The sequence below is a fragment of the Ranitomeya variabilis genome, chromosome 5 (assembly GCF_051348905.1).
Source record: "Ranitomeya variabilis isolate aRanVar5 chromosome 5, aRanVar5.hap1, whole genome shotgun sequence".
Taxonomy (NCBI): domain Eukaryota; kingdom Metazoa; phylum Chordata; class Amphibia; order Anura; family Dendrobatidae; genus Ranitomeya; species Ranitomeya variabilis.
Window position 1 is genome coordinate 327,802,925 of NC_135236.1, and position 26,724 is coordinate 327,829,648.

A 26,724-nucleotide genomic window follows, 5' to 3' on the forward strand; every position below is an offset into this window, starting at 1 on the left:
ATACGGTACATCTTTGTCCTATCTTTCTTGCAGTAGTACTCCAAATCTGCCAGATTGTGAGGACATCTCTTGTGTAGCGCCCTCTTCAGGTCAACCCATAGATTTATAATTGGATTCGGGTGTGGGCTCTGTTTGTGCCATTCCAAAACCTTGATCGTTTTCTGGTGAAGCCATTCTTTTGTTGATTTGGATGAGTGTTTAGGGTCATTGTCGTACCGAATGGTGAAATTCCTTTCCTGTAGTCAGGAAAATGCTACTAAAACACCTAAAGTTTATATGGGCGGTAATCAGAGTCACTTCAAATGATTGCAGCTGTGTACTCACCACTGTTTAAAATGAGTTTAAATTTCATTAACTAATTCTGAATACAACCACATTCCCAACTATAAAAGGATGTTCACACTTAAGCAACCACATTATTTTAGTTTTGTTATTTTTAGTTCCCCTTCAAAATTATTTTAGTTTGTTTTTAAAAGATTTTGTATAGATGATGGGTGATATTAAGGCCAACTGCAGGCAAGCGTATGATAAATTGTCCAAGTTTCATCCAGAAAACTTGAATTCACCCATTGAAATCCATGAGTGAATAAAAATATATCCCACATTGAATATCTGAGTGGCATCTGATTTTTTGCAGATACAGTTCTATTATAAAACTAAGAGACTGTATTTGATCATGTACACTTTTTAGTGTAGAGGTCACGAGTGTGTCACGCCAACATGGGAGATCTGGGGTAGAAGATCACTGTGTATTGTGAATCGCAAATTTTACATTTAGCCTGTATATTTGGATACTATATTAAATTAATTTGGTTTCCTTTGGTGCTGAAGAGGCTAACAACCCTTTCTATGCTCCTCGGAAACATGCATCTCCATTTCAGCTGCTTTTGATCTGGTTGTTAACTTTTGCTATAAAACCTGGCCAAACCCTCTCTGTCCTGCCAGTGAAATCTCTGCTTCTTTGCTCTTAGTAGATGCTTGCTGATTAGGAGTTCATTGTTGCTCTTGGAGATTTGTCTTCCGTGCTGTGCTCTAAAGCTAAGTAGTTTATATTTGGAGTTGGAGTTGTGGTGTTCTGTAGTTTGCTGTTGTACATGTGTGCTTATCTCCTGTTCTATTTTCCCATTTAGTTTATTCCTCCCAGTCCATATTCTCCTCCCTATTGTTGGATAGTGTTTTTGTATGATAGAGGTTTTCTTTTTTCCCTGTTTTGTCTTTGTGTTTGGTTTGCCTTTCATTTCTGTCCCATGATTCATGGATTGGGGAACGGACAGATTGGGGATTTTGCAGGAGCATCGTAAGGTCGGAGACTCAGGCCTCTTTACCTTTAAGAGTACCCCCAGGACAATGATAGTTAGGCTGCCAGCTCCAGGGACAGTTTAAAGCCCCCTTCCTTACTGAAGACCTTCACAGCGTGACAGTAGATGTCTGAAAATGGATAGCACACAGACAGCACATGGACATCATATAGATGTTCCACAGACACACGGATGAAAATCAGATGAAAATTAGGATTAAAAATCATCCACGTTTCCTGGATGAACTGGACTTCTCATATGCTGTTCTGCAGCCAGCCTAAAGATAGAAAAAGTTCTGAAATGATTCTTCTTGGTATGATTTTTTTTACATGATAAATATCTGGCAGTTTAACAGTGTTAGTCTAAATTTCCACTGTATATACTCGAGTGTATACAGCTAGAAAATACAGTATTTATATGATGTGTTGATGAGGGCTGCCAGCAGGAATTTCAGGGCCCCATAATGGCAAAATTTTTTGGCCCCCTTGAGACTCTGTCCAGGCTCCACCTCAGCTACTCCTCCAACCCTCGAACCTTCCACAGCCCCACCACCCACTCTTGGAAAAACTCCACTTCTGCACCACGTCCTCACCGATCACAGAGTAACAGATCCCATCTAACACCAGATCACATACATAGCCATCAGCTTTTGTTTTTGCCAATAGATTTTTTTAGTTGCCACCACGACAAGGTAGACTCTTTTGGCTGGGCCCTACTCTACTCTAACCTATGAAATAATTGCTAAAATATCCAATACGCTTTTAAGATATATTTTTATTTATGATTCTTTAAGGGAATGTGTCACATGCATTTTTAAAATAAACAATAATACCATATACAAGGGACAAATACCATCACACCATGGCTGGACTATATATTACCATCACATGGAGACCGAATAATACCACATACAAGGCACAAATACCACCACACCATGACCAAACCACATATTACTACCACATAGTGACTGAATACTGCAACTCTGATCATTATTAAAAAACACAATACTAATTGTTAGGGCTTGCGGAACGCACCAAGTATATTTAGATATTATTATTGGTGCGTTCGCAGCCCGGGGTCCACCGTGCAGGAGACCAACCTGCTGCTAGCAAATGGTGGCACAATATGGTGGTAGAAGCCAACTCTGTTACTTCACAGAGTCGAACAGAAGGGAAAATGCTGTGCCCTGTTAGCATCACAGGGGAACACAGCTGCCTAACAGAGCAAAAGCAATCAGTGGTCAGGGAGTAGCAAGCACACAAACACCTCCTCTCCGGTGGAGCTGGAATTCTAATGGCTTTACACCAGCCCTGAATTCACCATACAAACTCCTCACCGGAGGTGTCGGTATTCTAGTGGCTTATTTCAGTCGGACCCTGACCACAAGCAGACAAGACCACTGAGTAGCTAAAGCTCATAACATAAGCTGATACTAGCACATGGCCGTGCGGCCATGCAAACCTTTTATAGCTGCAGCAACTTCAGGACCTTCCTAGAGGATCAATGGGAGTGGCCACATTACCTGAGCATGTGACCCCCAACCTCCAATGAGAGGTCTTACCCCGGGCATGCTCAGAAGGGGAAAAGCAGGACTTAGTCCCAGAGACATCTGCTCGCCGCTGACCAGTACTGGCTACAATGGCTGAGCCTGAAAAGGCAGCAGTAACCATCCGCGCAGTATCAGGCTGAGCCAGATGCGGCTGGAGAAGAATGGGAGACCGCAGCGGAGATGGTTCGAGATTCCCCCTGTGCAGAGGTGGGAACTTGACCCCTAACACTAATATTCCCCAATATTTCCCCAACTTCTACACTATGCCAGATGAAAAAAATGTGACAGTATCGCCCTGCACAGTAACAGGACCTCTCCTCCTCCAAACTGAAAACAGTATCCTCAAAAATAAAATACATCAAAACAGTAGTAATTTTTCTTAATTAGCCTCTACAGTAATTATGTCCCACATCCTGCTCCTATATATACTTTATCCTTGACCCCATGTCTCTCCACCCTGACCCCATGTCTCTCCACAATGCCCCCATGTCTCTCCACACTTCCCCCATGTCTTTCCACACTGCCCCCATGTCTCTCCACACTGCCCCATACTGCAGCTTTCCCACCCCCCAAAAAAAGTTTAAAAAAAATGTTTTTTCTTAGCTGGCCAGTGGCCACGGCAATATATTTATTTTACTGAATCTGCAGAACCCTGCCTCTGTGCCCCGGTGAGTTATGAGGTTCAGGCCCTCTCTGCTCACCGGGCTCCATACACCAGTAATGTCAGTAATGCCCTGATGGCGGCCCTGGTGTTGATTATAAATGAAAGCGACAAAATACTGTATATTATCATTTTCTTTTTTTGTCATTGTTTTTCTCCTATTTCTTCTTCTTCTTCCTTTTCTTCTTCTTCTTATTATTAGAGAAGTCTGCCCGTGAGTACCTACAAATCTACAAATGAAAGCGTGACTAGACAGTAGGTAAGGGTTACATTTGATGAGGGTAAAATATAGCTGTGTACTGGAGACAGGGTATTTGCAGTTTCTAATGTTTTCTTTGCAGTGACAAGTTTATACATTGCTTTTGAAGCTTTTGACGGTGGGAAAAAGTTTGGTGTGTTTGGGTAATAGTTTCCAGAGTGTGAGGGAAATTATGGAAGATATCTCGGAGACTAAGAGGGGATGTGCAGAAATTAGATGAGCAGACAATAAGGTTTTGTGAGGACTGGAGATTACATGCACAGAGGTATTAGGAATTTATGGTTAAAATACATTGAAAATGCCTCTATAAACTGTTATTGTATAACAACATTAAATAACAATTGATTGAGTTACATTTTTAAGTTGATCAATAGAAAACAACTCTATAATCTGCAATGTATGTTGTTTACACATGATGTTTTTATTGTGTTTCAGAATATTTTTAGCCATTTTTATATGAAAAAAGAAAGTATTGGAAAAGCACCAAAAATTTCACATATGAAATCTCTATTTCTGATATTAACATTATATTATGGAATTAATATCTGTGTTTTACACTTTTTTAGCGATTCTAAACTAACACCTCACAAATATTTTGACAATGCAAGATTTGTTTCCTTAAAATCTTACAATTTAGCTTGTAAATATTTTTCTTAAGTCTTTAAAAAATTCTGATTGTTCAGTTGGGTTTCTTAGTGACCAATGTACTTTTTGGCTCCTAAATTCTGTACTCTTTTTTTTGCATTGCATTAACATTGTCTTATAAATAGGGAGGACATTGTGTGCTCCTGGAAGGGAAAACAAATTTACATTCCTAATTGTAAACCTCCCATACAGCAGCTTTATTAAAAAGTGCTATATTGAAAAAGCACTCGCACATAAAAAAAACTGGTTAATGTTCTTAAACGATGATACCTTCAGCCTGAGAGATGGAAGAAAACATATGATTCTGAAAAAGTAAGTGCTAGGACAAACATTATCTTCTGAGAGAGATGGGCCAGAAGATGCTCACTTTTTAATGAATGTTTTAATTCATAGAGAAGGATCTCAAGAGGAGACTGGTTGCAGAGCTTGGAGTATAAGTCTGGATACAGATCTTAAACTGAATCCCAAAGAATCCAGACAATGCAGCAACCTGGACATTTATATTGACTGAAGCCCTTCTCAAAGCCCTGTTGAAAGGACCTTCAGAACTTTATGTGCATCAGACTGAGGGGTTAAATAGACACTGAGTTGGACATTAGTGGAAAAATTAAGATCTAATAGAGGAATAGCTCTTTGTAATGTCAGAGATCCTAGTCTTTCTCAGAGTGACTCCATAACTTCAGCTCCATGACGTTGAGGTTGTGGTACATTTGACTCTCCTATGAAACTAGCTCTTGCCTAAAGTTGATCCTTAATAATAAGAATCAGCTGAGAATATATCACTTCTGGGTCAATAAAATGATGGCAGTTAGAGATATCTAATCCTGATTTACCTTAGATAGCATTATCTGAAAAGATATTGATGGAAAACACTATGGGAAGATAACACTGGATTGTCATAACAACTTCTGCAAAAGGATTGTCCTCCTAGTAAAGATAGTAGAAGTTCAAAGGCCTAGCAATAATATCCACTACAGGTACTACCTAGCTCTGTGTGATCTGTTAAAAAATCATGAAATTCAGAGACCATTCATCTAGAATTTTTGTTTCTGCCTAATCTACTAGCTAGGATGTAAAAGTTCCCTTACATAGTAATTGCGGATATGTGACTGAGGAAAGACTTTGCCAGGCAAAGAATCAGCTTAGTGTAAAATGCCACACTGGTACAGTGGTATTCTCTGTGTGAATCTTTATAAATTCTATATAAGATTAAAAAAATGCAGAAGAACCAACTAAACTACACTGAATACCCTGAAATTGGAAGGCATTTAGCTCTTCAGGAGGGACCATAAGCCTTGCACTGTTAGGATGTCCAGATGGCCTTCCCAGTGTAACTTGGAGGCATCTGTAGATTTGCCATTTATCTCCAAATTAATAATAGATCACGGGACTGCTTTTGGTGAGGAAACCATCAATTACAGCAACCTGCATATCAATTTCAGAGACAACTGGTTGGTTTTTGGTAGCAATTGTCGGATATTTTAAACCGAAGATCAATGAAGAAGAGCATTTCATAACCATGTAGTTGAATAGATATCCGTATAAAGATCACTTTTTAATAGTTGTTTAATGTTATAAGATATTGTTGTTTGCAATGCAACAAAAACGTGGTGATTATAAAAATAATAATAATAATATTAAAAATACTAAAGAATGTAAATTCTATACAAGATAGGCTTTGCAATTTATAAATGTATTCTTTATTATAGAATGATTGTATACTGTATTAGGAATATGTCTTTTGAACAGAGTAAAACAAGGTTGCCATACAATTGCTCTATTCTTTGCAAATATCTACTTTCTACATAATTGCATACTCAAGCAGATTAGTGTTATGATGACAGATGTAAGTTAATTAATTATGGCGTAGACTAGTATCAAATATGAAGGTGAATTAAAGTAGTTTCCTAATTACCATTTTTGTGCAAGTTTTATTAATTATTTATTAATTTATTATGTAAGTTGGCAAATTGAGTTCAGTGTCCTTGGGCTTTGATATATTAATTATAACAGGCAGAATTATTTCATTTTTTTATTACACAAAGAGCAAAGTTCTACCATTAGCCAATTGGCATATAACTGGACTTTATACCCTAACTGTTGAAAAAAGACATGGACTGAACATCCAAACATTATACATTGATCTAATGAAGCTAAGGAAAGTTATCAAAGCTAATTGTGAGGATCATTTTACCCAGGATGTACAAGTCCACTGTCGCAGCACTGTGCACCTCTGCAGTGGGTCTCTAGTGCATTAGGCATAGCACTGCTGCAACACTGCTCCGGCTTTGGGCATGATCTATGTGCCCCACAGCACCCATGCAGCAAGGTGGCTTAGTGGTTAACACTGCAGCCTTGTAGCGCTGGTGTCATGGGGTCAAACGCCACCAAGGACAACATCTGCAAAGGGTTTGTATGTTCTCTCCATGTTTGCGTGGGTTTCCTCTGGGTACTCTGGTTTCCTCCCACATTCCCATACTGATAGGGAATTTAGATTGTGAGCCCCAACGGGGACAGCGATGATAATGTGTGCAAACTGTAAAGCGCTATATAAAACTGTTAGCACTATATAAAAATAAAGATTAATATTATTAATGCCTTAATGGCTCTGAGTCACACCTTTAAACAACACCAACAGCTAGTGAACTTGATCTAAAAAACATCATCCATGTGGTCCCAGGTAATGAACTAAAAACAAAATAGGCAGGACCCTTTTAGCAATGTCTTGCTAATTTAAAAACTCCTGGACTAAATGGATGAAGTGCCCACTGAAGTGTAAGCCCACTGCCATGTCACAAAGTACCTCTATAGAGGGTCCCTGCTCTACTAGGTGGAGCACTGCAAGGTGAGTGCCACTGCAGTGTGCCAGCAGGAGGAGGAAAGATCCTATCACTCTGGCTTACATCCACCTACAGACACCATGGTGGATGCTGCGCATACATTCTGCTCCATTATATATATATATATATATATATATATATATATATATATATATAGCTCTGGAAAAAATCAAGAGACCACCACATGATGAAAACCCTGTCATGGGCAGCCCAATTTCCAGACCTGAACCCCATTGAAAACCTCTGGAATGTAATCAAGAGGATGATGGACAGTCACAAGTCATCAAACAAAGAAGAACTGCATACATTTTTTGTGCCAGAAGCAGTGTGAAAGATTGTTGGAAAGCATGCCAAGACGCATGAAAGCTGTGACTAAAAATCATGGTTATTCCACAAAATATTGATTTCTGAGCTCTTCTTGAGATAAAACATTAGTATTGTTGTTTCTAAATGATTATGAACTTGTTTTCTTTGCATTATTTGAGGTCTGAAAGCCCTGTTTTTTTTTTCTTTAGTTTTGACAATTCTCTTTGTCAGAAAAAAAATACAAAATGTATTGCTTGGAAATTCGGAGACATGTCAGAAGTTTATAGACTAAAATAACTACTTACATTTTACTCAAAAGTATACCTATGAAGAGAAAAATCAGACAAACTGAACATTTTGCAGTGGGCCCTTAATGTATGCCAGAGCTGTGTATATATATATATATATATATATATATATATATATATATATATATATATATATATATATATATATATATATATATATATATATATATATACACATATATATATACACAGTATATTTTATATATATAGTATATGTATATATATATATATATATACAGTATATATATACACACATCTATGGCATATTCCCATCCCATGCATAAATTCAATATGTATTGTTGTCCCATGAACAGACTGTCCCACCTCAGTTGTAGATCTCTGCAGTTCATCCAGAGTGATCATGGGCCTCTTGGCTGCATCTCTGATCAGTCTTCTCCTTGATTGAGATGAAAGTTTAGAGGGACGGCCGGGTCTTAGTAGATTTGCAGTGGTATGATAAGCCTTCCATTTCAATATGATCGCTTGCACAGTGCTCCTTGGGATATTTAAAGTTTTGGAAATCATTTTGTATCCAAATCCGGCTTTAAACTTCTCCACAACAGTATCACGGACCTGCCTGTTGTGTTCCTTGGTCTTCATGATGCTCTCTGTGCTTCAAACAGAACCCTGAGACTATTACAGAGCAGGTGCATTTATACAGACACTTGATTACACACAGGTGGATTATATTTATCATCATTAGGCATTTAGGACAACATTGGATCATTCAGAGATCCACAATGAACTTCTGGAGTGAGTTTGCTGCACTGAAAGTAAAGGGGCCGAATAATATTGCACACCCCACTTTTCAGTTTTTGAATTTCCACAAAAATGTAAAATAACCAATAAATTTTGTTCAACTTCACAATTGTGTTCCACTTGTTGTTGATTCTTCACTAAAAATTTACATTTGGTATCTTTATGTTTGAAGCATGATATGTGGGAAAAGGTTGAAAAGTTGCAGGGGGCTGAATACTTTCGCAAGGCACTGTATGTTGATCATTTATATATTTTAAAATAGTGACCCCATTTTCTGCCAAAGGTATGTTATTTATCTTTACACCTGAATATTCATGTACACTTAGTTCTATTTTAATTATCTTTGCTAAAATTTTATGGACAGATTTGCAGGTGGAAGCTGAGCCTTTATTCAGTATGTTAAAATTGCTGTGATGTAGCAGAACTTTAGCCTCTTAATGACCGCCGATATGCTTTTTAACGGCTGCAGTTAAGGGTACTTATTCCTCAGCGTCGCTTTTTAATGGCGTTGAAAAACAAGGTTATGGCGGGGGTAGGCGAGATGGTTTTTACCATCCCCAGTGTTGTGATCACCGTTATTCACCAAATAACGGCCACCACCAAAAAATGTCCGATTTTCTATTTATTTGTCTCTCCTCTGATATGATCTAGTGCATCAGAGAAAAAAATGAGGTCCCTCCGAGCCCCCCCGGAACCTCCAGTGTCCCCCAGTCCCTCCGGCTCTGTTCCCCAGCTCTTGGCATCTTATTCCGGGAAGGAAATGGCTGGCACATGCGCAGTGCGCCCGCCGAGATCTCATGGCTGGCACCAGGCAGCAATAGGAGATTTTTCCTACTGGTTCATTTTGATCACTGTGATAGACCCTATCACAGTGATCAAAATAAAAAAATAAAAAAATCAAATAATAAAATTAAAAAATATATATTTATTTCCATTTTTCCATTAGGGATAGGATTGGGGCTAGGGTAAGGATTGGGGTTAGAGCTAGGGTTAGGGTTGGGGCTAGGGTTAGAATTGGGGCTAGGGTTAGGGTTGGAGTTAGAATTGGGTTTCCACCGTTTAGGTACATCAGGGGTTCTCCAAATGCGACATGGCGCCCGCCATTGATTACAGCCAATTTTGCATTCAAAATGTCAAACGGTGCTCTCTCCTTTCTGATCCATGCCATGCGCCCAAACAGTGGCTTTCCCCCACATATGGGGTATCAGTGTACTCAGGAGAAATTGCACACCAAATTTTGTGGTCCATTTTCTCCTGATAACCTTGTGAAAATAAAAAAGTTTGGCTCCAAAATATTTTTTTTTGTGAAAAAAATAAAATGTTCATTTTTTCCTACAACATTGCTTTAGTTCTTGTGAAGCATCTGAAGGCTTAATAAACTTCTTAAATGTGGTTTTGTACACCTTGAGAGATGCGGTTTTTAGAAAAGTGTCACTTTTGGGTATTTTCTGTCATCTAGGCCCCCAAAGTCACTTCAAATATGAGGTAGTCCCTAAAAAAAATGGTTTTGTAAATTTTGTTGGAAAAATGAGAAATCACTGGCCAAATTTTAACCCTTATAATGTCCTAATAAAAAAAAACTATGTTTCCAAAATTGTGCTGATGTAAAGTACACATGTTGGAAATGTTATTTGTTAACTATTTTATGCAATATAACTTTCTGATTTGAGGGTACAAAAATTAAATGTTTAAAAATTGCTACATTTTTTTTTTTTTTTGCCAAATTTCTGTTTATTTTTTCATAAATGCAAGTAACATAGTAACGTAGTTAGCAAGGCCCAAAAAAGACATTTGTCCATCCAGTTCAGCCTATATTCTGTCAGAATAAATCCCCAGATCTACGTCCTTCTGAAGAATCTCATAACTGTAAGATACAATATTGATACGCTCCAGGAAGGCATCCAGACCTCTATTGAACACTTCGACTGAGTTCGCCATCACCACCTCCTCAGGCAAGGAATTCCAGATTCTCACTGCCCTAACAGTAAAGAATCCTCTTCTATGTTAGTGGAAAAACCTTTTCTCCCCAGACGCAGAGAATGTCCCCTTGTGACTGTCAACTTCTTTGGTATAAACACATCCTCGGAGAGATATTTGTATTGTCCCCTTATATACTTAAATATGGTTATTAGATCGCCCCTCAGTTGTCTTGTTTCTAGACTAAATAATCCTAATTTTGCTAGTCTCCCTGGGTATTGTATTTCCTCTATCCCCTTTATTAATTTTGTTGCCCTCCTTTGTACTCGCTCTAGTTCCATTATATCCTTCCTGAGCATCGGTGCCCAAAACTGTACACAGTACTTCATGTGTGGTCTAACCAGGGATTTATACAGAGGCAGTATAATGCTCTCATCATGTGTTTCCAGACCTCTTTTAATGCACCCCATGAACCTGTTTGCCTTGGCAGCCGCTGCCTGGCACTGGCTGCTCCAGATAAGTTTATCATTAACAAGGATCCCCAAGTCCTCCTACATGTCAGATTTACCCAGTGGTTTCCCATTCAGAGTCTAATGGTGATATTGATTCCTTCTTCCCATGTGTATAACCTTACATTTATCATTGTTAAACCACATCTGCCACCTCTCGGCCCAAGTTTCCAACTTTTCCAGATCCATCTGTAGCAGAATACTTTCTTCTCTTGTATTGACTGCTTTACATTGTGACACCCCAGGGTCCTGGTTGTCACAGTGGCATTGCTTTCCTCACGGGGAGAGTGATGTCACGCTTGGAAGCGATGGAGGATTCCTTTTAACAGGTAATTAGCACATACACCACCATTCTGACTTCAGGCCAGAAGGTGGAGCTCTACACCCAAAATCAGGGGAGCTGCTCTCTCTTTGGTCGGGAGGAGGAGTCAGTTGCTGGACAGTTGCTAGGCAGTTGCTAGGCAGAAGGGAAGAGTTTGTCAGTTGGTGCCTGACAGGAGACTGGAGCAGTCTGAGGCAGAAAAACGGGAGAGGGGCTGTACAGCCTGAAGTGCTGTAGCCCCTAGATAGCAAGAGACAGAGGGAAGAACAGCTTGTAGCAAACGTGCCGGAAAGCAAAACACAGGAGAGTGACAACAGGGGAGAATAATGGCGACTGGGCTATCTCCCTGATTGAGCGCAGATACCGGTAACCGGAAGACCAAGGTTGTGTCATGCTCTAAGAGGCACAGCAGAAACCGGTAGGACAGCTTGAGTACACGTAACCTGTCCGCCCTAACACCCAGGAGACACAGTGACACATAGACCCTGGGTCATGATAGAGATCCTGTAAAAAGGCTCGAGTCACCTGTCATATGGATTTGTGTCCCACTTCAACAAAGGACAGAGAGAACTGAGAGGACATTGCTACAAAGCCATAAGCAGTAAGGGACTATAACAACACAGCGCTAGAAGGAAGGCTTTTAACTCCACCTGATAAAGCTGGACTCTGAACTTGCTTCCAAGCTGGCCGGACCCTGGCTGTACCTGTGATCTGGTGTTCTGGACTGTGGCTACCTGCTACCATCAGTAAACAAGATAAAAAAGACTGCACCACTGTTTCCTTCATTCTTAACTGCACCACTCGCCATCCTCCATCTATTCCCCGGGAGCCCTGTTGACCTACTTTACCTGTGGGAAGTTATACCATCCGACTGCTATAGCATCACCCCAGAGGACCCCTTTAAGCAGCGTCGGTCACCCCTGACTGAATACCACAGGTGGCGTCACAAACATTCCTTTATTTCAAAAACCCCTTTTAAAGACTATCCCTTTAACATGGGTGTCCAGGGCCACAGACCAGGTCGTTGCCGCTGTGACACATCCCTTTAAGTACCGGACCCGGGACCGAGAACTCCAAGGCCCTGGTGGGCGACTCATCATAGTTTTCTATTATCTGCAAATATCGATATTTTACTGTGCAAACCTTCTACAAGATTGTTAATAAATATGTTGAAGAGAATAGGTCCCAACACTGACCCCTGCGGTACCGCACTGGTCACAGCGACCCAGTTAGAGAGTATATCATTTATAGCCACCCTCTGCTTTCTATCACTAATCCAGTTAGTTACCCATTTACACACATTTTCCCCCAGACCCAGCATTCTCATTTTGTGTACCAATCTTTTGTGTGGCATGGTATCAAATGCTTTGGAAAAATCAAGATATTCCACGTCCAATGACTCACCTTGGTCCAGTCTATAGATTACCGCTTCATAAAAACTGATTAGATTGGTTTGACAAGAGCGATTCACCATAAACCCATGCTGATATTGAGTTAATCAGTTATTCTCATTGAGATAATCCAGAATAACATCCCTCAGAAACCCTTCAAATATTTTACCAACAATAGAGGTTAGACTTACTGGCCTATAATTTCCAGGTTCACTTTTAGAGACTTTTTTGAATATTGGTACCACATTTGCTATGCGCCAGTCCTGTGGAACAGACCCCATCGCTATAGAGTCCCTAAATATAAGAAACTAGCTGTACTACCCGGCTTCGCCCGGGTTAATGACTGCTGTTAGCAAAATAGAATGTGTTAACAAAAATTTATTCTGCACACAAAAACCACAAAACAAATAGATAGAAATGTAATTATTAAAAGGCAAAAACTAAGCAAATAGAAGCATTTCACAACATATATTAGCTTTGTTATACTGAGAATGTCTTTGTTGCCTATATTAACCAATCAGAGCTCAGGTTAATTAACTGTAGCAAAATAGAAGCTGAGCTGTGATTGGTTGCTATTGGCAGCCTGATAAATCCCCAGCCAACAGGAAGCCCTCCCCCCTGGCAGTATATATTAGCTCACACATACACATAATAGACAGGTCATGTGACTGACAGCTTCCGTATTTCCTATATGGTACATTTGTTGCTCTTGTAGTTTGCTTATTAATCAGATTTTTATTTTTGAAGGACAATACCAGACTTGTGTGTGTTTTAGGGCGAGTTTTATGTGTCAAGTTGTGTGTGTTGAGTTGCGTGTGGCGACATGCATGTAGCGACTTTTGTGAGATGAGTTTTGTGTGGCGACATGCGTGTAGCAACATTTTGTGTGTTGAGTTGCATGTGACAGGTTAGTGTAGCAAGTTGTGTGCAGCAAGATTTGTGCATGGCGAGTTTTGCGCGTGGCGAGTTTTATGTGTGGTGCATTTTGAGTATGTGCAAGTTTTGTGTGAGGCAACTTTTGCATGTGGTGCAACTTTTGTACATGTGGCAATTTTTCTGTGTGTGCAAGTTTTGCATGAGGTGAGTTTTCCATGAGGTGAGTTTTGCACGTGTGGCGAGTTTTGCGTGAGCCTAGTTTTGCATATGGCGAGTTTTGCATGTAGCGAGTTTTGAGTGGTGACTTTTGTGTTTCGACTTTTATGTGGCGAGGTTGGTGTGTGTGTGTGGTGAAATGTGTGCTGAGGGTGGTATATGTGTTCAAGCACGTGGTAGTGTGTGGCGCATTTTGTGTTTGTGTTCATATCCCCGTGTGTGGTGAGTATCCCATGTCGGGGCCCCACCTTAGCAACTGTACGGTATATACTCTTTGTCGCCATCGCTCTCATTCTTTAAGTCCTCATTGTTCACATCTGGCAGCTGTCAATTTTCCTCCAACACTTTTCCCTTCACTTTTTCCCCATTATGTAGATAGGAGCAAAATTGTTTGGTGAATTGGAACGCGCGGGGTTAAAATTTCACCTCACAACATAGCCTATGACGCTCTCGGGGTCCAGACGTGTGACTGTGCAAAATTTTGTGGCTGTAGCTGCGACGGTACAGATGCCAATCCCGGACATACACACATACATACATACACACATTCAGCTTTATATATTAGATATACCTGTATGTAATCTCCTGTATATAGTATATACCTGTGTGTCATCTCACCTATATATAGTATATATCTGTGTGTCATCTCCTGTATATAGTATATACCTGTATGTCATCTCCTCCTATACATAGCATATACCTGTGTCATCTCCTCCTGTATATACTATATACCTGTAGGTAATCTGCTCCTGTATATAGTATATACCTGTGTGTCATCTCCTCCTGTATATAGTATATACCTGTATGTCATCTCCTCCTGTATGTAGTATGTACCTGTATGTCATCTCCTCCTCTATATAGTATATACCTGTGTGTCATCTCTCCTGTATATAGTATATATCTGTGTGTCATCTCCTCCTGTATATAGTATATACCTGTGTGTCATCTCCCCTGTAAATAGTATATACCTGTGTGTCATCTCCTGTATATAGTATATAGCTGTATGCCATCTCCTCCTGTATTAGCCCTCGTTCACACGTTATTTGGTCAGTATTTTTACCTCAGTATTTGTAAGCTAAAATGGCAGCCTGATAAATCCCCAGCCAACAGTAAGCCCACCCCCTGGCAGTATATATTAGCTCACACATACACATAATAGACTGGTCATGTGACTGACAGCTGTCGGATTCCTATATGGTACATTTGTTGCTCTTGTAGTTTGTCTGCTTATTAATCAGATTTTTATTTTTGAAGGATACCAGACTTGTGTGTGTTTTAGGGCGAGTTTCGTGTGTCAAGTTGTGTGTGTTGAGTTGCGTGTGGCGACATGCATGTAGGGACTTTTGTGAGATGAGTTTTGTGTGGCGACATGCGTGTAGCAACTTTTTGTGTGTCGAGTTGCATGTGACAGGTTAGTGTAGCAAGTTGTGTGCAGCAAGTTTTGCGCATGGCGAGTTTTGCGCGTGGCGAGTTTTATGTGTGGTGCCTTTTGAGTATGTGCAAGTTTTGTGTGAGGCAACTTTTGCATGTGTTGCAACTTTTGTGCATGTGGCAATTTTTCTGCGTGTGGCAATTTTTCTGCGTGTGCAAGTTTTGCGTGTGGCGAGTTTTGCACGTGTGGCGAGTTTTGCATGTGGAGAGTTTTGCGCGTGGCGAGTTTTGAGCGGCGACTTTTGTGTTTCTACTTTTATGTGGCGAGGTTGGTGTATGTGTGGTGAAATGTGCACTGAGGGTGGTATATGTGTTCGAGCACGTGGTAGTGTGTGGCGCATTTTGTGTGTGTGTTCATATCCCCGTGGTGGTGTGATTATCCCATGTTGGGGCCCCACCTTAGCAACTGTACAGTATATACTCTTTGGTGCCATCGCTGTCATTCTTTAAGTCCCCCTTGTTCACATCTGGCAGCTGTTAATTTGCCTCCAACACTTTTCCTTTCATTTTTTCCCCATTATGTAGATAGGGGCAAAATTGTTTGGTGACTTGGAAAGCGCGGGGTTAAAATTTCACCTCACAATATAGCTTTGACGCTCTCAGGGTCCAGACGTGTGACTGTGCAAAATTTTGTGCCTGTAGCTGCGACGCCTCCAACACTTTTCCTTTCACTTTTTCCCCATTATGTAGATAGGGGCAAAATTGTTTGGTGAATTGGAAAGCGCGGGGTTAAAATTTCACCTCACAACATAGCCTATGACGCTCTCGGGGTCCAGACGTGTGACTGTGCAAAATTTTGTGGCTGTAGCTGCTACGGTTCAGATGCCAATCCCGGACATACATACATACATACATACATACACACACACACACATTCAGCTTTATATATTAGATAATGGTTTGTCTATTACATTACTCAGTTCTCTTAGTACTCGTGGGTGTATGCCATCTGAACCCGGAGATTTATCTATTTTAATCTTATGTAGCTGGTTTTGCACCTCTTGGGTTAGATTAGTGACCCTTAACATATGGTTTTCTTTGTCTCTTGGAATTTCACCTAGCATTTTATTTTCCACCTTGAATACTGTGAAGAAGAAGGTGTTTAATATGTTAGCCTTTTCCTCGTCATCTACAACCATTCTTTCCTCACAATTTTTTAAGGGGCCTATTCTTTCACTTTTGATTCTTTTACTGTTGATATAGTTGAAGAACAGTTTGGGATTAGTTTTACTCTCCATAGCAATGTGCTTCTCTGTTTCCTTTTTGGCAGCTTTAATTAGTTTTTTAGTTAAAGTATTTTTCTCAGTATAATTTTTTAGAGCTTCAAAGGTGCCATCCTGCTTTAGTAGTTTAAATGCTTTATTTTTTACTGTTAATTGCCCCTCTTACTTCTTTGTTTAGCCACATTGGGTTTTTCCTATTTATTGTCCTTTTCTTCCCACAATGTATAAACCGCTTATAGTGCCTATTTAGGATGTTCTTAAACATTTCCCATTTATTATCTCTATTCTTATTTCTGAGGATTGTGTCCCACTCAATCAGATTAAAGACATCTGTAAGCTGGTCAAACTTTGCCTTCTTAAAGTTCAGTGTTTTTGTGACTCCCTGACAAGTCTCCCTACAGAAAGACAAGTGAAACTGTACAATATTGTGGTCGCTATTTCCTAGATGCCCGACCACCTGCAGATTTGTTATTCTGTCAGGTCTATTAGATATTATTAGGTCTAAAAGTGCTGCTCCTCTGGTTGGATTCTGCACCAATTGTGAAAGATAATTATTCTTGATTATTAGCAGAAACCTGTTGCCTTTATGGGTTTCGCAGGTCTCTGTTTCCCAGTTTATATCCGGGTAGTTAAAGTCCCCCATAACAAGGACCTCATTACGGGTTGCAGCTTCATCTATCTGCCTTAGTATGAACCAAGACCAAATAGAACTCCATTAGTACATGAATGCGAAAGAGATTCATAACCCAGTGTTTATATCTCAGGCAACATCCTTCAAGGGGACACTCCTGAATACAACAATCAACCAGAAAGAATAGGAGTAATATGTGCAAAATTATAAAACATATACATTTTACTGTCCATCACATAGTAACATAATAAATAGATCACAATTAGAAAAATACAAATAGAGAGGGATCAGATAATAATTGGCACGGGTATCTCAGCATAGATGTAAAAAGGAAAATAAAGTGCCAAGTGCCAATGTTATCATGGGAAGCAATGAATAGTAGGGCAAAGGAGCTTATTCAATCATTCAAAAATAGTTTTTGCTCAGTAGCATGCTCCCAATAAATATAAAAACCTAGTAATGCTCACCCATTATGTGTATAAAGCTGGACCCGTGCCACGCCGCCACTGACGCGCGTTTCGCTTTTCTTAAGGTGCCTTAGTAGTAGACTTTCCATGATTTCTGTTATATTTGGGGGTTTGTAACAGACCCCAATGGGAATTTTGTTCCAATTTTTCTCTTCATGTATTTCAACCTATATGGACAAGTCACATCAAAGAAATTTTAACACTAACATGAAATACCATATGTCACGAAAAAACATTCTCAGAATCAGTGGGATCTGTTGAAGAGTTCCAGAGTTATTTTCTCATAAATTGGCAGTTGTCAGAATTGTAAAAATTTGCCTGGTCAGTAAGTACAAAATTGGCTCTATCATTAAGGGGTTAAATCCTATCTTTTTTTGTGGTACATTTTAATCTGCCCTCCACTTTCTTATAACACTCTCAGAAACAATGTTATAAATGTAACTGCTAGGGCTGGCGGAACGCACCAAGTATATTTAGATATTATTATTGGTGCGTTCGCAGCCCGGGGTCCACCGTGCAGACCAACCTGCTGCTAGCAAATGGTGGCACAATATGGCGGTAGAAGCAAACTCTGTTATTTCACAGAGTCGCACAGAAGGGAAAACGCTGTACCCTGTTAGCATCACAGGGGAACACAGCTGCCTAACAGAGCAAAAGCAATCAGTGGTCAGGGAGTAGCAAGCACATAAACACCTTCTCTCCGGTTGAGCCGGAATTCTAATGGCTTTACGCCACCCCTGAATTCACCATACAAACTCCTCACCGGAGGTGCCGGTATTCTAGTGGCTTATTTCAGCCAGACTCTGACCACAAGCAGACAAGACCACTGAGTAGCTAAAGCTCATAACATAAGCTGATACTAGCGCATGGTCGTGCGGCCATGTGAACCTTTTATAGCTGCAGCAACTTCAGGACCTTCCTAGAGGACCAATGGGAGCTGCTACAGTACCTGATCAACTTCAGGACCTTCCTAGAGGATCAATGGGAGTGGCCACAGTACCTGAGCATGTGACCTCCGACCTCCAATGAGAGGTCTTATCCCGAGCATGCTCAGAAGGGGAAAAGCAGGACTTAGTCCCAGAGATGTCTGCTCGCCGCTGACCAGTACTGGCTACAATGGCTGAGCCTGGAAAGGCAGCAGTAACCATCCACACAGTATCAGGCTGAGCCAGATGCTGGGACTGACATCTCTGCTGCAGGCTCCACTGTGGCTGGAGAAGAATGGGAGACCGCAGCGGAGATGATTCGAGATTCCCCCTGTGTAGAGGCGGGAACTCGACCCCTAACAGTAACTTTGTTTAACTCAACACTAGTATCATAGTATATCCTATTATTTACATTGAAATTCATATCTCCCAAGTCTTTGAGCATATAGCTGGATATGTGTTATGACCCCAATGGCAGAGGGTCTCAGGAATAAATACCAAGTCTGCAAACACAAAAAAACAGCTCATAGGGCAGTGGTAACTGGGCTGACCATATATCTAATCCTAGCACCACAAATAGAAGTAGCCGGGGAACGTGCCTACGTTGGTTCTAGACGTCTCGCGCCAGCCGGAGAACTAACTAACCCTAGAAGGGAAAAGAAAGACCTTTCTTGCCTCCAGAGAAAAGACCCCAAAAGTTGGATACAAGCCCCCAACAAATAATAACGGTGAGGTAAGAGGAAAAGACAAACATAAGAATGAGCTAGGTATTTAGCAAAGAGAGGCCCACTAGCTAATAGCAGAATATAGTAAGATGACTTATATGGTCAGCAAAAACCCTATTAAAATATCCACGCTGGATATTCAAGAACCCCTGAACCGTCTAACGGCCGGGGGGAGAACACCAGCCCCCTAGAGCTTCCAGCAAGGTCAGAAATCACATTTAGTACAAGCTGGACAAAAATAGTAGCAAAGCAAGTAACTCAAAAAACAAAGAAGCAAGACTTAGCTTAATTTTGCAAGAGCCAGGACCAGCAGACAGGAGCAACAGAAGGATCTGATTACAACGATGCCAGGCACTGGACTAAGGATCCAGGAAGTTAATATAGCGACACCCCTGGACTAACGACCCAGGTGAGTGCCAAACAGAAAAAAGACAATCCCAGAGTCATACCACTAGTGACCACAAGAGGGAGCCAAAAAGTCTAATTCACAACAGTACCCCCCCCTTAAGGAGGGGTCACCGAACCCTCACCAAGACCACCAGGGCGATCAGGATGAGCAGCATGAAAGGCACGAACTAAATCGGCCGCATGCACATCAGAGGCAACCACCCAGGAATTATCCTCCTGACCATAGCCCTTCCACTTGACCAGATACTGAAGCCTCCGCCTGGAGAGACGAGAATCCAAGATCTTCTCCACCACGTACTCCAACTCACCCTCAACCAACACCAGAGCAGGAGGCTCAACAGAAGGAACCACAGGTACAACGTACCGCCGCAACAAAGACCTATGGAACACGTTGTGAATGGCAAACGACACAGGAAGATCCAAGCGAAAGGACACAGGATTAAGGATTTCCAATATCTTGTAAGGACCGATGAAGCGAGGCTTAAATTTAGGAGAGGAGACCTTCATAGGAACAAATCGAGAAGACAGCCATACCAAATCCCCAACACGAAGTCGGGGACCCACACCGCGGCGGCGGTTGGCAAAACGCTGAGCCTTCTCTTGTGACAACTTTAAGTTGTCCACCACATGATTCCAGATCTGCTGCAACCTATCCACCACAGAATCTACCCCAGGACAGTCAGAAGGCTCCACATGTCCCGAGGAAAAACGAGGATGGAAACCAGAGTTGCAGAAAAATGGCGAAACCAATGTAGCGGAACTAGCCCGATTATTAAGGGCAAACTCAGCCAACGGCAAGAAGGTCACCCAATCATCCTGATCTGCAGAAACAAAACACCTCAAATAAGCCTCCAGAGTCTGATTAGTTCGCTCCGTTTGTCCATTAGTCTGAGGATGAAAGGCAGACGAAAACGACAACTCAATGCCCATCCTGGCACAAAAGGATCGCCAGAACCTGGAAACAAACTGGGATCCTCTGTCAGACACAATATTCTCAGGAATGCCGTGTAAACGAACCACATTCTGAAAGAACACAGGAACCAGATCGGAAGAGGAAGGCAGCTTAGGCAAAGGAACCAAATGGACCATCTTAGAAAAGCGATCACATACCACCCAGATGACAGACATGCCCTGAGACACCGGGAGATCTGAAATGAAATCCATGGAAATGTGTGTCCAAGGCCTCTTCGGGACAGGCAAGGGCAAGAGCAACCCGCTGGCACGCGAACAGCAAGGCTTAGCTCGAGCACAAGTCCCACAGGACTGCACAAACGACCGCACATCCCGTGACAAGGAAGGCCACCAAAAGGACCTAGCCACCAGATCTCTGGTGCCAAAAAATCCCGGATGCCCTGCCAACACCGAGGAATGAACCTCGGAAATGACTCTGCTGGTCCACTTATCAGGAACAAACAGTCTGTCAGGTGGACAAGAGTCAGGTCTACCAGCCTGAAATCTCTGCAACACACGTCGCAAATCCGGAGAAATGGCAGACAAGATAACTCCCTCTTTAAGAATACCAACTGGTTCTGCGACTCCCGGAGAGTCAGGCACAAAGCTCCTTGAAAGAGCATCAGCCTTCACATTCTTTGAACCTGGTAAATACGAGACCACAAAGTCAAAACAGGAGAAAAACAATGACCAGCGGGCCTGTCTAGGATTCAGGCGTTTAGCAGACTCGAGATACATCAAATTTTTGTGATCAGTCAAGACCACCACACGATGCTTAGCACCCTCGAGCCAATGACGCCACTCCTCAAATGCCCACTTCATGGCCAACAATTCCCGATTGCCAACATCATAATTCCGCTCAGCAGGCGAAAACTTCCTCGAGAAAAAGGCACAAGGTCTCATCACAGAGCAACCAGGGCCTCTCTGCGACAAAACGGCCCCTGCCCCAATCTCAGAAGCATCCACTTCAACCTGAAAGGGAAGTGAGACACCAGGCTGGCACAAAACAGGCGCCGAAGTAAACCGGCGCTTCAACTCCTGGAAAGCCTCCACGGCTGCAGGAGCCCAGTTAGCAACATCAGAACCTTTCTTGGTCATATCCGTCAAAGGTTTAGCAATGCTAGAAAAATTAGCAATAAAACGACGGTAGAAGTTAGCAAAACCCAAGAACTTCTGAAGACTCTTAACTGACTTTTAAACCAATAAATACGGCCCCTTAAGGTGACGCTTCCCTAAATATAAATACCAAGAAAAAAGAACACAAATGGAAGCACCGTCACAGTATTAAAAATTATTAGATTTTATTAAGGGTCAATTGACACAAACATTAGAAATAAATATATATATAAAAGTAATAGAATACCATCTTCTGGGGAACAACATACAGTCTGAGACCACAGGTGCACGGCCCTATACAACAATCATTTACTTGCTCAAAAAGACACTTGGAATAAAAGGCAATGAATATATATAGTTCCTATCAAAGAATGTCCAATTGGTTTGGCTATATATTAGTTCATGGTGGAGATTCACCCCTTACCATGGTATGCCTGGATCAATGTATAAGGAAGCTGTAAATATATAAAGTAAAGTGCCAAGTGTTTTAAAGAGTTCACTATTGTTACTGCCAATAATCTATCTAAAGTCATAGCGGTAGTGAAAGTAAAAGGCTAGTGAAGACACCATACCCACTATGAGGTTTGTAATACCGGCATGAATAATGAAAGTTATACGTGACCTGCACGTGTAGTCCTGACAACCCCAACGCGCGTTTCGCGTCTTGCTTCTTCCGGGGGAGTATGTGGATAATGGCCAGTGTGAGGGCTTTTTATAGCCCTGTCTTTAGTTGATAGTAGCGTTGCTTGTAATGGCGCTCTGATCGCCGCATAGCCCCACAGCGCATGCCCGGGTCGGCGTCACACGCCGCTGTTCCACTTCCTCGTCTGACGCGTCAAAACGAGGGGCGGAGTCAGCGGCGTCATTGGACGCGTTCCCATAGCGACGCGGCGAGGCCCCAGAGACAGAGCGCACACATCGCTAAGTATGGAAAGATTCCTAATTATACAGCGCGAGACAGATAAAAAGTATCGCTACATAGGCAGTGTTGCATTAGATTTGCGCACCGATAAGGAGGCTTATTTATCTGTCCGGAAAGATGGAAACGAGGACGTTACTGGGGCTTGTTACATAATGTCTATGTTTTAGTTTAATGTGTACGTTAAAGAGGAGGTTTAACCAAATGATCACATGGTGTGAGGGGCAAAGAGCAGCACATTTCATCTAGGGCACGAGTGAATGATCGTGCATGTGATCGAGTCCCCAAAGTGATGTAGCAAACATGTGCAAGCCATATATTGTATATAAAATAATTTATTTGTAGTTTAAATATAGTTGATCAAGGCATACTATGAGGGTAGAGAGGTATCATATAGATAACCCCATAATTAATGAAAAGTTTTTTTCTTTTTTTTTTTTTTTTTTTTTCTTTTTCCTCCCCCTTTCTTTTTGTATGTAGACCTACTGCATACTACATAACAAGACTATATAATATATGATATATTAAAAAATGAAGAATAATATACAAACATTTATATCCTGAATAAAGTGCATTGAGGGCCACTATTCCTATATTAACAAATACATATGTTTATAATACAAAAAATATACATAAGTTAGTGCATAAGTGATAGATTGTAAAGACAATCAAAGCTAGTGAAATTATTGTAATTTACAAAATAATATGATTTAAAGTGACACGTGTTTAAAACTAATAATTAAATTAGGCTGAGTTAATAATATTAAACTCTAGTGTAAAGTCCATAATACTTATTTATAGTCAACCGATAGATTATATATAAAGTGACTCGTGCATCCTAGTAACAATATATATAAAATTGTCATAAATTAAGTGCCATAAAAATGATGCCTAGTTGATCCAATTAAGTGCAATGTGACATTTATTACAAGTGGCCCTTATACTTACTACCCCAAATTGTTGTCCAATATAAGAATGTATCACATATCCGTCCATATACCTAAGGTGACTCAATATTCATATTCTTTATTGATGTTCCCCCATTTTCATCAATCATGTCCCTTTAATGTATTTTCTCTTCTAGGTCTTCTTGGAAAATTCCAGCTGGTTTTATATCAGAGTCCAACATTAGTCATTAAAGTGCAACAAGTCGAGAGTCCATCCGTTATCTTCCAGTGACCACATTTACTTTAAAGACATCCTTTACAGGGTCCTGGTACATGGAGATGATAGCACCACCAGATATCCTACAGGTCTCAGTATATTTCCAAATCCCTTCCACTCTCCCAGCGCCAGGAACCACCAAACACGTAACCAATCGGTAAGTATATTCTAGAAAAAACTAAAAACATAATTATTAAAAATATGCAGGGTATATTCAATAAATACATAACACTGGATAAAAACACCACCAATATTAAAATTAAAGAAAAGGGGCAAAACTTAATTTTTCATTAAGGCCTTTCGGGTAGACACAATCAATCTTTTTTATCCATCTCGTCTCCAGTTGGGCAAGAGTTTTCTTCCAATTTCCACCACGTTGATCAATATAAACTTTATCTATGCCTGATACTTTAAGGAGTTTGGCATTGCAATCATGTGCTTGTTTAAAATGCCTGGGGATCGTTTTTAATTCTGCCATATCAGTTGTCTCTCGGGCATTTACAATATCTAGAAAATGTTCCCTCACTCTCAACTTAAGTGGTCTAGATGTTAGGCCCACATAGATTTTGCCACAAGGGCATTTGGCATAATATATTACACCGATCGTATTACATGTAATATGTTGTGTGATGGTGAATTTTTTGGTTCCATCACTGGATTCAAACGTGGAGGTTTTATGCATATTTGGACATGCAATGCAATCATTGCATGGGAAGAAACCCCATTTAGGTCCTTTGGATCCAAATGCTCTGCTTGGGTCCTCACCTGGATGATAGCTGTGTACCAAAATATCCTTTAAATTTCTTGCTCTTCTGTATGTGATGGATGACGTCTCACTAATATGTCTTGTTAAGGTTTGATCAATTTTTAATATTGCCCAATATTTGTCCAGGGCAGTTTTCATATCCTTCCACTTTTCATTATACGTGATCCAGGCATACCATGGTAAGGGGTGAATCTCCACCATGAACTAATATATAGCCAAACCAATTGGACATTCTTTGATAGGAACTATATATATTCATTGCCTTTTATTCCAAGTGTCTTTTTGAGCAAGTAAATGATTGTTGTATAGGGCCGTGCACCTGTGGTCTCAGACTGTATGTTGTTCCCCAGAAGATGGTATTCTATTACTTTTATATATATATTTATTTCTAATGTTTGTGTCAATTGACCCTTAATAAAATCTAATAATTTTTAATACTGTGACGGTGCTTCCATTTGTGTTCTTTTTTCTTGGTATTTGACTCTTAACTGACGTGGGTTGAGTCCAATCATGAATAGCACGGACCTTGACTGGGTCCATCTCCACCGCAGAAGGGGAAAAAATAAACCCCAAAAAGGGAACCTTCTGTACTCCAAAGAGACACTTTGAGCCCTTAACAAATAAAGCATTCTCACGCAAAACCTGAAACACCATCCTGACCTGCTCTACATGCGAGTCCCAGTCATCAGAAAAAACCAGAATATCATCCAGATAAACGATCATAAATTTATCCAGATACTTCCGGAAAATATCATGCATGAAGGACTGAAACACTGAAGGAGCATTAGAGAGCCCAAAAGGCATCACCAAGTACTCAAAATGACCTTCGGGCGTATTAAACGCGGTTTTCCATTCATCTCCTCGCTTAATGCGCACAAGGTTGTACGCACCACGAAGATCTATCTTGGTGAACCACTTGGCACCTTTAATTCGGGCAAACAAGTCTGACAACAGAGGCAAAGGATACTGAAATTTAACAGTGATTTTATTCAAAAGCCGATAGTCAATACAAGGTCTCAAAGATCCGTCCTTCTTGGCCACAAAAAAGAATCCCGCACCAAGAGGGGAAGAGGAAGGACGGATATGCCCCTTCTCCAGAGATTCCTTGATATACGAACGCATTGCGGTATGCTCAGGTACAGACAGATTAAATAGTCTTCCCTTAGGAAATTTGCTACCTGGAATCAAATCTATGGCACAGTCACAGTCCCTATGAGGAGGCAGCACACTGGACCTGGACTCGCTGAACACATCCTGATAATCAGACAAATACTCAGGAACTTCCGAAGGAGTAGAGGAAGCAATAGACACCGGCGGGGAATCACCATGAATACCCTGACAGCCCCAACTTGACACAGACATTGCCTTCCAATCCAAGACTGGATTATGAGTCTGTAACCATGGCAAACCCAAAACGACCAAATCATGCATTTTATGCAGAACAAGAAAACGAATCACCTCCCGATGTTCAGGAGTCATGCACATGGTTACCTGTGTCCAAAACTGCGGTTTATTTTCCGCCAATGGCGTAGCATCAATACCCCTCAGAGGGATAGGATTAACCAACGGCTCAAGAACAAAACCACAGCGCTTGGCAAATGACAGATCCATAAGACTCAGGGCAGCACCTGAATCCACAAACGCCATAACAGGGTAAGAGGACAATGAGCAAATTAAAGTCACAGACAAAATAAATTTAGGTTGCAAATTACCAATGGCGACAGGACTAACAACCCTTGTTAGGCGTTTAGAGCATGCTGATATAACATGTGTAGAATCACCACAGTAAAAACACAACCCATTCTGACGTCTATGATTTTTCCGCTCATTTCTGGTCTGAATTCTATCACATTGCATCAAATCAGGTGTTTGTTTAGACAACACCACCAGAGGATTAGCGGTTTTGCGCTCCCGCAAACGCCGGTCAATTTGAATAGCCAGCGCCATGGAATCATTCAGACTTGTAGGAATGGAGAAACCCACCATCACATTCTTAATGGCTTCAGAAAGGCCATTTCTGAAGTTTGCGGCCAGAGCACACTCATTCCACTGAGTAAGCATGGACCATTTCCGAAATTTTTGGCAATACACTTCAGCTTCATCCTGGCCCTGAAAAATAGCCAGCAAGGCTTTTTCTGCCT